The sequence below is a fragment of the Anomaloglossus baeobatrachus genome, chromosome 8, assembly GCF_048569485.1.
Source record: "Anomaloglossus baeobatrachus isolate aAnoBae1 chromosome 8, aAnoBae1.hap1, whole genome shotgun sequence".
Classification (NCBI taxonomy): domain Eukaryota; kingdom Metazoa; phylum Chordata; class Amphibia; order Anura; family Aromobatidae; genus Anomaloglossus; species Anomaloglossus baeobatrachus.
This window is the reverse complement of record NC_134360.1, coordinates 176,584,541-176,599,100: the sequence shown is the minus strand read 5'-3', so window position 1 is coordinate 176,599,100 and position 14,560 is coordinate 176,584,541. Positions and strand designations below refer to the sequence as shown.

At 45.3% G+C, this 14,560-nt stretch overlaps 1 protein-coding gene across 8 annotated transcripts in view; it reads right to left on the bottom strand.

Annotated features, from left to right (window-relative positions):
* PIGC (phosphatidylinositol glycan anchor biosynthesis class C) overlaps positions 1-14,560 on the bottom strand; it is a 56,623-nt gene that overhangs the window by 8,428 nt on the left and 33,635 nt on the right. The window contains exon 1 of one of the 8 annotated variants that reach the window (XM_075322232.1): positions 1,851-1,951. The exons of the other annotated variants lie outside the window; for them this stretch is intronic. The gene's annotated coding sequence lies outside the window, so the exon portion shown is untranslated. Of the gene's footprint in view, positions 1-1,850; positions 1,952-14,560 lie in introns of those variants that run through there. 8 annotated transcript variants of the gene reach the window in all.

The following is a 14,560-nucleotide window of genomic DNA, read 5'->3' as shown; positions in this document are numbered from 1 at the left end:
GGGGGCTTTGGGGGCACTAAAGGATTATATTTCTTTCTCATCGGACATGTTTGATCATGTCCGATGAGAAAGAAATCAGTATTATTTGCCATTTTTTTTTATGTGTATGTCGGTATACGGTGTATACCGGCGATCACATTATCGGGGTCCAAAAAAAAAACCCCGATTCATAATCTTGGGTGTCTCAGCTACCTCCGGTAGCTCAAACCCCCGAGATTTTTCGTCACTGGGGGGCGCTACAAGCTTTTTCCGGCCTGACGTCTCAAGACGTCGGAACAGAATAAGTACCCTGTTTTTCCGACGTCTTGAGACGTTAGGCCGTCGCTATGGGGTTAATATTTTGGTTGCACACTCTTTGGAATAAATATCTGCAACCAATTGCTTCCTATAACCACAACAAGCTTTTTACACCTCTACTGGAATTTTGGACTCTTCTTTTGCAAACTGTTCCGGGTCTCTCATATTTGAAGGCGCCTTCTCACAACACCAATTTTCATATCTTTCCACAGGTGTTCAATGGGATTTAGATCCGGACTCTTTGCTGCCTCTTCAGAACTCTCCAGCAGTTTGTTTCCATTAATTTTTAGGTGCTTCTTGAACTATGTTTGAGGTCACTGTCTTGCAGGAAGACCCATCACCTAGGACGCAAACCCAACTTTCTAACATTGGGCAGTACAATGCGACCCAAAATCTTTTCATAATCTTCAGATTTCTTGATGCTTTGCACACAGTCAAAACATTCAATGCTAGAGGCAGAAAGACAACCCCAAAACATCTTGAACCTCCACCATATGTGACTGTAGGTAATGTGTTCTTTTCTTTGTAGGCCTCATTCCATTTTCAGTAAACGGTAGCATAATGCACTTTACCAAAAAGCTGTATCTTGGGCTCATCTGTCCACAAAACGCTTTCCCAGAAGCACTGTGGCTTACATTTACATTTTTTTTTGGGCCTACCTATCCACCATCTGGACTATCCTGCTTTGTAACCGCTCATCAATGTTTTTCTGCCAACCACATCCAGGGAGATTAGCTACAGTCTCAATGATTGAAAACTTCTTGATTATGTTGCGCATTGTGAACAAAGGAACATCAAGATCTCTGGAGAATGACATAGTCTTCAGACAGTTCTCTTCTCCTCTTTCTGTCCTCCATGATTAGTGTGGCATACACAGACACACAATGCAAAGATTCTTCCCTTTTTATCAGGTTTCGGGTGTGATTTTCATATTGCCCACACCTCTTACTTGTCTCAGATGAGTTTAAATAAGCATCACATGCTGGAATAAAGTTATTCACCCACAATTTTGGAAAGATGCCAACAATTTTGTGTTGTGTCCAATTTGCCTTTTTGTACTCAGTTGTTTTTGTGTTGTTTCAATATATGCAAAAGGAAATAAACATTTGTATAACAAAACATGTCTAATTGCAATAATTTTCTGGGAGAAATACTTCATTTTCTGGAACAATTTTAAGGGAGCAAACACTTTTGGCCACGACTGTATATATAAAACCAAATTATAAAACCAGGGTGGTGCAGCCAGTAAGCAAAATATATAACTTCAGTGGTGACTCCCGACGTCTTCGTATATGGCTCATGTGTAACAATAAGAAATGACAAATTTACTGCATTTTCTTAAAGGGTTATTCTTATAATCATAAATAGATGAAATTGCAAAGTGTTTGTAAATTCAAGTAATTTAATTGCTATTAAAAATCCTTTCCATCCTCAGGAACGGTTGTACTTTTAATTTTGTTTACTGCTCATTTGCAAGGTTACTGGCCATCTCTGCAGTTTATCATGGCTGGTCTCCAAGGTAAGGAGACTATTGTGTTCACATTGTGTCCTACCCGTTCTGGAAGCCTCGTCTTCTCAAATCTTGTAGAATCCAATCAATTACTTTCACCACAATAAATGTAATTCTTATTCCTCAACTTCAGCATGAAAAATATCTCTTCCTTGTTACTGCGTAGGACAAACCTCAAGCTACACCTAGCGAAACAGGAGAAACAAGTTTTGTAAACTGCTGCAGTGACTGTAAGAGCGGCCACTACACGGTGTCACCTCCGGTCACGGAGCTGGACTTCGCTTCCCATAAAATAAGTGGATGGGTGTTGGATGGAAGCACTTATTTTTCCAGGAAATGGAATGGGGTTCCTTTTATCTATCACAATAAATGGGGGTACACCCGCCAGCAATAATGAACATGTTCTCCTCCGCTTTTACTAGCATCATACCATTTCACTTTACATACAGGACACATAACCATCAAGATCAAATAGATTTTTTGTGACTCAACTACACATGATGGGATCGTTTGAAATTCAACCTCGATGGCTTTGCCAAATTTTCCCCCAAAATTTGATTTGTAGAGAATTAATTGCACTTAGGTCAATACTGAAATGGAGAAAAGAGAGTGGAAAATGGGGAGAGGGAGAGTGATAGAGGCAGAAAAAGAAGGAACTCCCCTTGGAACCGCTGATCTCCAAGCGATGTACTAACCTCCATTGTAAAAGGCATGATAATAATCTGCTTAAAGAACCATTCCAGCAGGTTTGTTTTTATTGAAGTTCCCTACTGGAGTGGTGCTTTGAATTTAAGTCAGCTGCCCCGTGTCTGATACTCACCCTCCGGCATCTTTATCTCTTGTCAGCATTACTCCAGTCGGTCTCCAGTGATTTGTGACCTGCCGGGTCTCTGCAGTGTTCCATGGAAGCACCGGAGGTTATAACTCAATACAAGTCTATGACAGCCTTGTTCTGCCCTCACAGACTTGTACTGAGCGCTTGTGGCGTAACTTCTGACTTCTGACCAGTCAGAAGTTACAGGCACAAGAAAACACCGCAGGACAAGAGTGATGCTGAAAAAAGGTGATGAGGCTGGTGAGTATATTACAGGGGTAAGTGGACTTATGGTTAAAGTACCACTCCAGCACTTAACCCCCCCCCAAAAAAGAACCCAAAAAAAACAACAACACTGGAGTGGTTAGATAAACTGGGATGTGAAGAGGTCACAGCCTCTCTGCAGTATGGAGAAGTCTGCTTGGCCACACAAAACGACATTAGCTATCCGAAATGGTTCCGGGACAGTTTGTTTTTTTGCGAAATGTGAATCGAATCTCAAAGTGATTGAATTTTCATAGATTTTGAGTTTCAGGAAATTTAACTCAAACTCGATCCTCCGCAGATCTATCCACTCATCTCTAGAAACAGCCCGTAAAATAATTTACCCCAGTGATAACAAGTCACTTGTGGGGTTGTCTACTGCTTAACCATTGGGTTCCATCATGGTGTTAGATCCCACTGAAGAATACTTTGATGCTTTAGGGTGTCACTCCGACCCTTGACTGCCAGGCTGAAGAACATAATAATAAAGTAATAAAGCTAAAGCTGTTCATGTACTTTCCATATAGGTAGCGATTGTGAATATTGACCGGATGCCCAGACCAGAATTCTTCTCACGCCTATCCAGTGGAAGAAGCACAACGCCGGCCATTTTACAACACAGAAAAAGGTGAATAAGAAGCATTCATCTTAATATATCGCATCTGTGCCGGATACACATATTAGCAGCACATTCAGTAACCCTTTAGATGTATCACTGCAGCCTGCTCTTCATTTATAAATTAGATTATCTAAAGATCAAATTAGAATATGCAACTAGATTGGTGGAGCTATCAATTGTTTGCAGACTTCCTAGCCCTCATCTTATATCCCTTGCAAAAGTTTAATTTTGGATGTACTGAAGCATTAAACATTTAATGCAAATATGCACTGTATTTTATAACTCTCAACCTTGTATTGTATAGTTTTTGCCTTGTAATAGAGCATACATCATACAGATAAAGAATAGGAATTCTAATAAATAAAATATGCAAAAAATGACTCCTCTCTATTGGAAACATGCCTAGGTTACAGAGGCCGCAGCCGGACCCGACACACACTGATCAGAGTGCGGGAAGCTGGTGCTGCACTCCTCAGAATCAACCCGAATTCTTAGTGATGTGTCTATTCAACCAGAGGCGAGAGCAGCGAGTAAGTAACAATCCAGTGCAGAAAGGAAATCTCACATGTATGCAGCAGCCAAGAAATCTTCAGTTTACAGATAAGCATGGAGGCACCAACAAAGAGGTTTGTGTGTGAACTGCCACAATAGAGTTATAGAGCGGTCAGATGATCCATAATAAACCAGCCCTATGGTCAAAAGAAATAGATATTTGTGCAAAGAACTGCTACCCTTCTATCCCTGTGCGATCTGTTTGATCTTCCTATATCCTCCAGCTATGACCCTCACTCATTCTTCTTATAACAAAATGAAAGAAATTTACTGCAGTGGCCATTTTACAAAAATGAGACTGTAATGGATTCATATATTATCATGAAAGTGCCCTGCACACTCCTGTGCTCCCCTTTCTCTCCTCTATAGTGCCCTGCACACTCCTGTGCTCCCCTTTCTCTCCTCTATACTGCTCTGTAAGCCTCTTTCTCTCATCTCTACCGCCCTGCACTCCCCTTTCTCTCCTCTCTACTCCTCTCTATGTAAGCCCCTTTCTCTCCTCTCTTCCGCCCTGCACTCCCCTGTCCTCTATACTGCCCTGCACTCCCCTTTCTACTGCCCTGCAACCCCCTTTCCTCTCTTCCGCCCTGCACTCCCCTGTCCTCTTTACTGCCCTTTCTCTCCTCACTACTGCCCTGCACTTCCATTTTCTCTCCTCTATACTGCCCTGCACTCCCCTTTCCTTTCTACTGCCCTGCACTCCCCTGTCCTCTTTACTCCCCTTACTCTCCTCATTACTGCCCTGCACTTCCATTTTCTCTCCTCTATACTGCCCTGCACTCCCCTTTCGTCTCCTCTCTACAGCCATGCATTCCACTTTCTCTCAGTTTACTCACATGCACTCCACTTTGTCTCAGTTCACTCCTGTGCACTCCCCTTTCTACTGCCCTGCACTCCCCTTTCTCTCCTCTATACTGCCCTGCACTCCCCTTTCTCTCCTCTATACTGCCCTGCACTCCCCTTTCTCTCCTCTATACTGCCCTGCACTCCCCTTTCTCTCCTCTATACTGCCCTGCACTCCCCTTTCTCTCCTCTATACTGCCCTGCACTCCCCTTTCTCTCCTCTATACTGCCCTGCACTCCCCTTTCTCTCCTCTATACTGCCCTGCACTCCCCTTTCTCTCCTCTATACTGCCCTGCACTCCCCTTTATCTCCTCTATACTGCCCTGCACTCCCCTTTCTCTCCTCTATACTGCCCTGCATTCCCCTTTCCTTTCTACTGCCCTTCACTCCCCTGTCCTCTTTACTGCCCTTTCTCTCCTCATTACTGCCCTGCACTTCCATTTTCTCTCCTCTATACTGCCCTGCACCCCCCTTTCCTTTCTACTGCCCTTCACTCCCCTGTCCTCTTTACTGCCCTTTCTCTCCTCTATACTGCCCTGCACTTCCATTTTCTCTCCTCTATACTGCCCTGCACCCCCCTTTCCTTTCTACTGCCCTTCACTCCCCTGTCCTCTTTACTCCCCTTTCTCTCCTCTATACTGCCCTGCACTCCGCTTTCTCTCCTCTATACTGCCCTGCACTCCCCTTTCTCTCCTCTATACTGCCCTGCACGCCCCTTTCTCTCCTCTGTACTACACTGTTCTCCCCTTTCTCTCCTCTATACTGCCCTGCACTCCCCTTTCTTTCCTCTATACTGCCCTGCACTCCACGTTCTCTCCTCTATACTGCCCTGCACTCCACTTTCTCTCCTCTATACTGCCCTGCACTCCCCTTTCGTCTCCTCTCTACAGCCATGCATTCCACTTTCTCTCAGTTTACTCACATGCACTCCACTTTGTCTCAGTTCACTCCTGTGCACTCCCCTTTCTACTGCCCTGCACTCCCCTTTCTCTCCTCTATACTGCCCTGCACTCCCCTTTCTCTCCTCTATACTGCCCTGCACTCCCCTTTCTCTCCTCTATACTGCCCTGCACTCCCCTTTCTCTCCTCTATACTGCCCTGCACTCCCCTTTCTCTCCTCTATACTGCCCTGCACTCCCCTTTCTCTCCTCTATACTGCCCTGCACTCCCCTTTCTCTCCTCTATACTGCCCTGCACTCCCCTTTCTCTCCTCTATACTGCCCTGCACTCCCCTTTATCTCCTCTATACTGCCCTGCACTCCCCTTTCTCTCCTCTATACTGCCCTGCACACCCCTTTCCTTTCTACTGCCCTTCACTCCCCTGTCCTCTTTACTGCCCTTTCTCTCCTCATTACTGCCCTGCACTTCCATTTTCTCTCCTCTATACTGCCCTGCACCCCCCTTTCCTTTCTACTGCCCTTCACTCCCCTGTCCTCTTTACTGCCCTTTCTCTCCTCTATACTGCCCTGCACTTCCATTTTCTCTCCTCTATACTGCCCTGCACCCCCCTTTCCTTTCTACTGCCCTTCACTCCCCTGTCCTCTTTACTCCCCTTTCTCTCCTCTATACTGCCCTGCACTCCGCTTTCTCTCCTCTATACTGCCCTGCACTCCCCTTTCTCTCCTCTATACTGCCCTGCACGCCCCTTTCTCTCCTCTGTACTACACTGTTCTCCCCTTTCTCTCCTCTATACTGCCCTGCACTCCCCTTTCTTTCCTCTATACTGCCCTGCACTCCACGTTCTCTCCTCTATACTGCCCTGCACTCCACTTTCTCTCCTCTATACTGCCCTGCACTCCCCTTTCTCTCCTCTATACTGCCCTGCACTCCCCTTTCTCTCCTCTATACTGCCCTGCACTCCCCTTTCTTTCCTCTATACTGCCCTGCACTGCCCTTTCTTTCCTCTATACTGCCCTGCACTCCCCTTTCTCTCCTCTATACTGCCCTGCACTCCCCTTTCTTTCCTCTATACTGCCCTGCACGCCCCTTTCTCTCCTCTGTACTACACTGCTCTCCCCTTTCTCTCCTCTATACTGCCCTGCACTCCCCTTTCTTTCCTCTATACTGCCCTGCACGCCCCTTTCTCTCCTCTGTACTACACTGTTCTCCCCTTTCTTTCCTCTATACTGCCCTGCACGCCCCTTTCTCTCCTCTATACTGCCCTGCACTCCCCTTTCTTTCCTCTATACTGCCCTGCACTCCCCTTTCTTTCCTCTATACTGCCCTGCACGCCCCTTTCTTTCCTCTATACTGCCCTGCACGCCCCTTTCTCTCCTCTGTACTACACTGTTCTCCCCTTTCTCTCCTCTATACTGCCCTGCACGCCCCTTTCTCTCCTCTATACTGCCCTGCACGCCCCTTTCTCTCCTCTGTACTACACTGTTCTCCCCTTTCTCTCCTCTATACTGCCCTGCACTCCCCTTTCTCTCCTCTATACTGCCCTGCACTCCCCTTTCTTTCCTCTATACTGCCCTGCACGCCCCTTTCTCTCCTCTGTACTACACTGTTCTCCCCTTTCTCTCCTCTATACTGCCTTGCAGTCCACTTTCTCTCAGATCACTCATCTGGACTCCCTTTTCTATCAGTCACTCCACTTTTTTTACATTCACTTCCCTTTCTCTCTGTGGCTTCTTCAGTTAGATTTAGTTGAGAAAACAATTCTGCAACTAAATGTTCATATATTACATGAAAACCCGATACACATGTATGGTAACCACAACATGTATGGTACGGTGCTTTGTTGCATTTTATCTATGGGAAATATTCACTGAAGGTACACAACAAAATCGAAGAAAAATTATATTTTTTATGTGATTAGAGTGATCTGTCACCAGATTCAACTGCAAACATTATATACAAAATTAAATAGGCATCTTAGATTTCATGAGGATTTACTTTGAAAATCCATGTAAAAATTGCTGCATAATCCGACATTTTACCAGTCCAGCTATACAGTGAGGGAGATTATGAGGCCAAGTGTATTCCTTCTCTAACCACCCAGCCTGAAAGCTGCATCTTGTACTGAGCAGTGTGAGACCTCAGCAGAGGGAGGAGCCTTCAGACGGACAAATATTGAATTTAAACTTTTCTCCAAATATTATGCCGCTGTTCTGAAATGGACTTTCAAAGTAAGTACACCAAAGTCTTCAATTCTAAGTGATCTGTTGTTTAACGCAATTTTCCAGTTTCAGAACAAAAGTCTGCAGTCACAATGTCATCAAGACCGAGCTATCAAAATACAATATCAATACAGAAATACGGGAAGGGTTGTCATAGGGGCAAATATTTAAAGGCCCTTTTTACAGCCAACCTGTAACCTCTGATAAATTATCAAATAAATAACATTCACATTAGGCTTTTTAGTAAAAAAAACCGCGCTTTCATCAGGTGAGATTATTTTTGTTGTTGCGCAAAAGATTCGCATTATCGGCTGTGTATTGCCCTATGTAAACAAGATTCTTACTGCTGAAAACAATAGCATCCTATGTGCACTGAGCAATCAACTACATCATGTACCGCAGACCCCAAGTCTCCAGGTAATTCTTAAAAGGGAACCTGTCACCAGATTTGGGGCCTATAAGCTGCGGCCACCACCAGTGAGCCCTTTTATACAGCATATTAAAATATGGTCTATAAGAGCCCAGGCCGCTCTGTATAACATACAGTCAGGGCCAGAAATATTTGGACAGTGACACAAGTTTTGTTATTTTAGCTGTTTACAAAAACATGTTCAGAAATACAATTATATATATAATATGGGCTGAAAGTGCACACTCCCAGCTGCAATATGAGAGTTTTCACATCCAAATCGGAGAAAGGGTTTAGGAATCATAGCTCTGTAATGCATAGCCTCCTCTTTTTCAAGGGACCAAAAGTAATTGGACAAGGGACTCTAAGGGCTGCAATTCACTCTGAAGGCGTCTCCCTCGTTAACCTGTAATTAATGAAGTAGTTAAAAGGTCTGGGATTGATTACAGGTGTGTGGTTTTGCATTTGGAAGCTGTTGCTGTGACCAAACAACATGCGGTCTAAGGAACTCTCAATTGAGGTGAAGCAGAACATCCTGAGGCTGAAAAAAAAGAAAAAAATCCATCAGAGAGATAGCAGACATGCTTGGAGTAGCAAAATCAACAGTCGGGTACATTCTGAGAAAAAAGGAATTGACTGGTGAGCTTGGGAACTCAAAAAGGCCTGGGCGTCCACGGATGACAACAGTGGTGGATGATCGCCGCATACTTTCTTTGGTGAAGAAGAACCCGTTCACAACATCAACTGAAGTCCAGAACACTCTCAGTGAAGTAGGTGTATCTGTCTCTAAGTCAACAGTAAAGAGAAGACTCCATGAAAGTAAATACAAAGGGTTCGCATCTAGATGCAAACCATTCATCAATTCCAAAAATAGACAGGCCAGAGTTAAATTTGCTGAAAAACACCTCATGAAGCCAGCTCAGTTCTGGAAAAGTATTCTATGGACAGATGAGACAAAGATCAACCTGTACCAGAATGATGGGAAGAAAAAAGTTTGGAGAAGAAAGGGAACGGCACATGATCCAAGGCACACCACATCCTCTGTAAAACATGGTGGAGGCAACGTGATGGCATCGGCATGCATGGCTTTCAATGGCACTGGGTCACTTGTGTTTACTGATGACATAACAGCAGACAAGAGTAGCCGGATGAATTCTGAAGTGTACCGGGATATACTTTCAGCCCAGATTCAGCCAAATGCCGCAAAGTTGATCGGACGGCGCTTCATAGTACAGATGGACAATGACCCCAAGCATACAGCCAAAGCTACCCAGGAGTTCATGAGTGCAAAAAAGTGGAACATTCTGCAATGGCCAAGTCAATCACCAGATCTTAACCCAATTGAGCATGCATTTCACTTGCTCAAATCCAGACTTAAGACGGAAAGACCCACAAACAAGCAAGACCTGAAGGCTGCGGCTGTAAAGGCCTGGCAAAGCATTAAGAAGGAGGAAACCCAGCGTTTGGTGATGTCCATGGGTTCCAGACTTAAGGCAGTGATTGCCTCCAAAGGATTCGCAACAAAATATTGAAAATAAAAATATTTTATTTGGGTTTGGTTTATTTGTCCAATTACTTTTGACCTCCTAAAATGTGGAGTGTTTGTAAAGAAATGTGTACAATTCCTACAATGTCTATCAGATATTTTTGTTCAAACCTTCAAATTAAACGTTACAATCTGCACTTGAATTCTGTTGTAGAGGTTTCATTTCAAATCCAATGTAGTGGCATGCAGAGCCCAACTCGCGAAAATTGTGTCACTGTCCAAATACTTCTGGACCTAACTGTAAATAAGACCCTTTGTTATACTCACCTGCGGGGCGGTCGGGTCCCATGGGCGTTGTTGATCTTGATCCAGCGCCTCCCATCTTCTTGCAATTGCTGTCCTCCTTCTCAGCTCCGTGTGGATGACGCGACCTAAGCCATCCACACACATGTATACATTGTGCTCCTGCGCACGTACACTTCTCTCTGCCCGGCAGAGGGCAGATCAAAGTATTGTAGTGCGCATGAGTGGGGAAAGGTCAAAGACCGCCCGCGCATGCACATTAAAATACTTTGCTCTGCCCTCAGTAGGGCAAATTAAAGTCCCCGTGCACAAGTGTGCAATGGAGGACTCTATGTGGATGACATAGGATGCATCATCCACAAGGAGCTGGGAAGGTGGACAGGAGGCGCTGAATGACCAGCCACATTCATCGGACCCGACCGCCCGCAGGTGAGTATAATAAAAGGTGTTTTTACATTATACAGAGCGGCATGGGCTCTTATATACAGTATTCTAGAATACTGTATATAAGGGCTGACTCCTGGTGGCCAAATCTGGTGACAGGTTCCCTTTACTATGTAAATTCTGCATCAGATATGTGACAACACCACACATTACTAGAACTAGTGACATAACTCTATAATGAGTATTAACGGCTGTAACCTGTAAGGCAGGAGACACGACAGCTGATGAGCAATGCATGACACGATATTAATCTGACAGGTAAAAACCCATCAACACCCAACATAGGAGTATTCCAGGAGGCCCAACCCTACGTTTATTAATGTCACTGTCATACATACTGTATATACAACCAAGCATTAAGGCTTACTAACCATGGCTGGCCACTAGGTGGCGACTCTGCATGCATATTACTGGGGATGCTGCATTAAAGGGAACCTGTCAGCAGAAATGTCCCCTAAAACCTAACAGATTCCCCCTCTGCAGCTCCTGGGCTGCATTCTATAAAGGTCCCTGTTATGATTGTGCCCACTTTCTGACCGAAAAAAAGTGTTTATAAAGTTGTACCTTTTTGGCTTCTGATTCTGTAAATCCGTCACGGGGGCGGGTTGCCTGATGGCCGTTATTCTGCCCCCTGGTCCTGTATGCCGCCCCCATCGCTGATTTCAATACTTCTGGACGCCGCCCACTGCTCCAGCCATCCCCGCGCATGCCCAGTGCCCATCTCTCGGGGATGAGCACTGTGCCCAGCGTCACCACTGGTGACGTGCACGCAGGGTTAAGATTATGGGCGGTGTTGTGATGTTTATTCCTAAGCAACCGCCCATAATCGCGGGACCGCGCTTTCCCCCTCGGCCTGCTTCTTTCTGCGCAAGCGCGCTGCTGCTGACCTCACTTCGCCTCCTTCCCATCTTGCCCCGAGGCAGGAAATAGATGGGAAGAGCGCGGAGCAGTGACTACACCGAAAGCGCGGTCCCGCGATTATGGGCGGTTGCTTAGGAATAAACATCCCAGCACCGCCCATAATCTTAACCCTGCGTGCACGTGACGCTGGGCACAGTGCTCATCCCCGAGAGATGGGCACTGGGCATGCGCGGGGATGGCTGGAGCAGTGGGCGGCGTCCAGAAGTATTGAAATCAGCGATGGGGGCGGCATACAGGACCAGGGGGCAGAATAACGGCCATCAGGCAGCCCGCCCCCGTGACGGATTTACAGAATCAGAAGCCAAAAAGGTACAACTTTATAAACACTTTTTTTCGGTCAGAAAGTGGGCACAATCATAACAGGGACCTTTATAGAATGCAGCCCAGGAGCTGCAGAGGGGGAATCTGTTAGGTTTTAGGGGACATTTCTGCTGACAGGTTCCCTTTAACTTAGTAGAAATTCATTGCATCTACATTTGAAAACCTGTTCATCGAATTGCAATAGTCACCTTCATTTTGCAAAGCTGTGTTCACACTACACTATTGCGGTACTACTTGAAAGCCAATCGGCACTAGTCTAATAGTCTATATATACAGGCTAACCACACTTGTAAGGAGAACTATTGGTAACAGATCGCTCTGTGTGTCTAGTCTACACTGCTCTTGTTCTTGGCAGCACAGATCTCTATTTTAACAGGACGATATGCTGAACGATGATTTTTAAGCTAGTGAAAAAGTAATTTCACCCAATGAACAAATGTTTTGTTCGTTCTTTGGACAGGCTGTGGCGTTTTACACTGAAAAATTATAATTATCAGGAAACAAGGAATGCTCACTTTCAGTAATCGGCCAGTGTAAATGTATTCTAAGGGGCCATACTGAGTTTAAAGGGAATCTGTCAGCAGGTTTTTGCTATGATGTAATCTGAAGTGTAGTTTGTAAGAGTTAACACAGAGAATTCAGTGATGCCGCTTTTATAAAGAGTGCAGTGTTGTTTACTTGCGGAGATTGTTTTAGCAACAGCAGATTATCAAAGCTGGACTACATTGCCTTGTACCTGGCACTCCGGCATTGCCCCTTCTGTGATTAAGGACTTCTCTGTTTATAGACTTTGTTTATAGAGAGGCTGATGTGGGCAGGGTTAGCTTTCTCAGCTCTGCAACATTGCTAAATGTATCAGAACAGCTGCAGCCAGTAATCTAAGTGATACATTATTGGATTCAGAGTCTCTTTGCCTACATCATGCTGCACTCAGATGAGATAGCAAAAATCTGTTTACAGATTCCCTTTAAAAGAAATGTCAGATGATTCATGGTGCCTGCAGCATAAATCAATAGAATGGCCCAGTTATTGCAAGCATGTACGTTTCACTCTGAAATGATGCAGTGTTTCAGAGAAAATATATTTTCAAGGAACTTCCAGGGAGTGGGATAGGGAAAAGCCACTGGGGACCTGCATTCTGTACCTTGTCCTCCTAATCACATCAACTCTGGCTGTCCTTTGAAATTATGATCTAGATGTACATATGGATCAATGAAGATCTATGGGTTAGGCTGCTTTCACACTTGCGTTAAGGCTGCTTTACACGTTGCAATATCTCGTGTGATCGCACTCGCCCCCCATCGTTTGTGCGGCACGGGCAATTTGTTGCCCGTGTCGCACAATCCTGTAACCCCCGTCACACGCACTTACCTTCCTAACATCCACTTCCTGAAGGGGGAGGGACGTTCGGCATAACAGCGACCGGCCAACAGAAGCGGAGGGGTGGAGATGAGCAGGACGTAAACATCCCGCCCACCTCCTTCCTTCAGCATTGCCAGCGGGACGCAGGTAAGCGGTGTTCATCGTTCCCGGGGTGTCACACGGAGCAATGTGTGCTGCCTCGGGTACGATGAACAACCGGACGTGCGATTTTTAGAAAATGAGCGACGTGTCAGCAATGAACGAGAAGGTGAGTATTTCTGCTCGTTCATAGCTGTCACACGCTACAATATCACTAACAAGGCCGGATGTGCGTCACTTACGACGTGACGCCGCCGACATCTCGTTAGATATATCGTAGCGTGTAAAGCCTGCTTTATTTTGCATCAGTTGCAATCCATCGCCTTGAGGAAATATGGCAACCTGCAAAATATTTTGCAGGATTCCGTTTTTTCCCCATAGACTTGTATGGACGACGAATTGTGACTGATGGCCTTGCGTTGCATCCGCCGCGTGACGGATTAGTCGTGGAACGATTGACCGTTGGGCGGCAGGAACGCAGCATGTAGCGTTTTTTGAGTGGCGGAATCCTTTTTTTTTTCACTGCGCATGCTCAGCTCTTGTGTTTAATCACTGAAATCAATGCTTCTCTCTCTCGGCGGCCGAACGATCAGCTGATCGTTCACAATAGCCGGTAAAACAGTAAAAAAAACAACCCATGTTTTGCAGCATCAGTCACATCAGTTGTGCCACTATGTGCAGCGCATCCGTTGCATGAGTTACACAACTGATTGTGATGGATACAAAACAACGCAAGTGTGAAAGCAGCCTTAAGGATGCTTTACACGCTGCAACATCGCTAGCGATCTTGTTAGCGATGTGACACGCCAGATCGCACATACGATTTGCCAAAATTGCACGTGACCAGCGAGATTGTGCAATCTCGGCAAATCTTATCTGCGATCTGGCGTGTCACATCGCTAACGAGCTCGCTAGCGATGTCGCAGCATGTAAACCACCCTTTAGAGTGCAGAAAGAAACGGACATATCACACGAACATACGCGGCTACAATAATGGAGCCGATCTTTGATTCATGCTGCCTGTGATTAGCCTCCCCTTTAAAGGGATGTTCACACTCCTTTAAATACTCTTTGTATACTCACTGATTTGGATTTTGAAGTCCATGTAAAAAAATCTGTTCAAACTTTTTTTATGCAGACACTGGGCCAATTTTCACATTCAAAAGATGTTTCAAATTAGCTTGGAACAAATATCC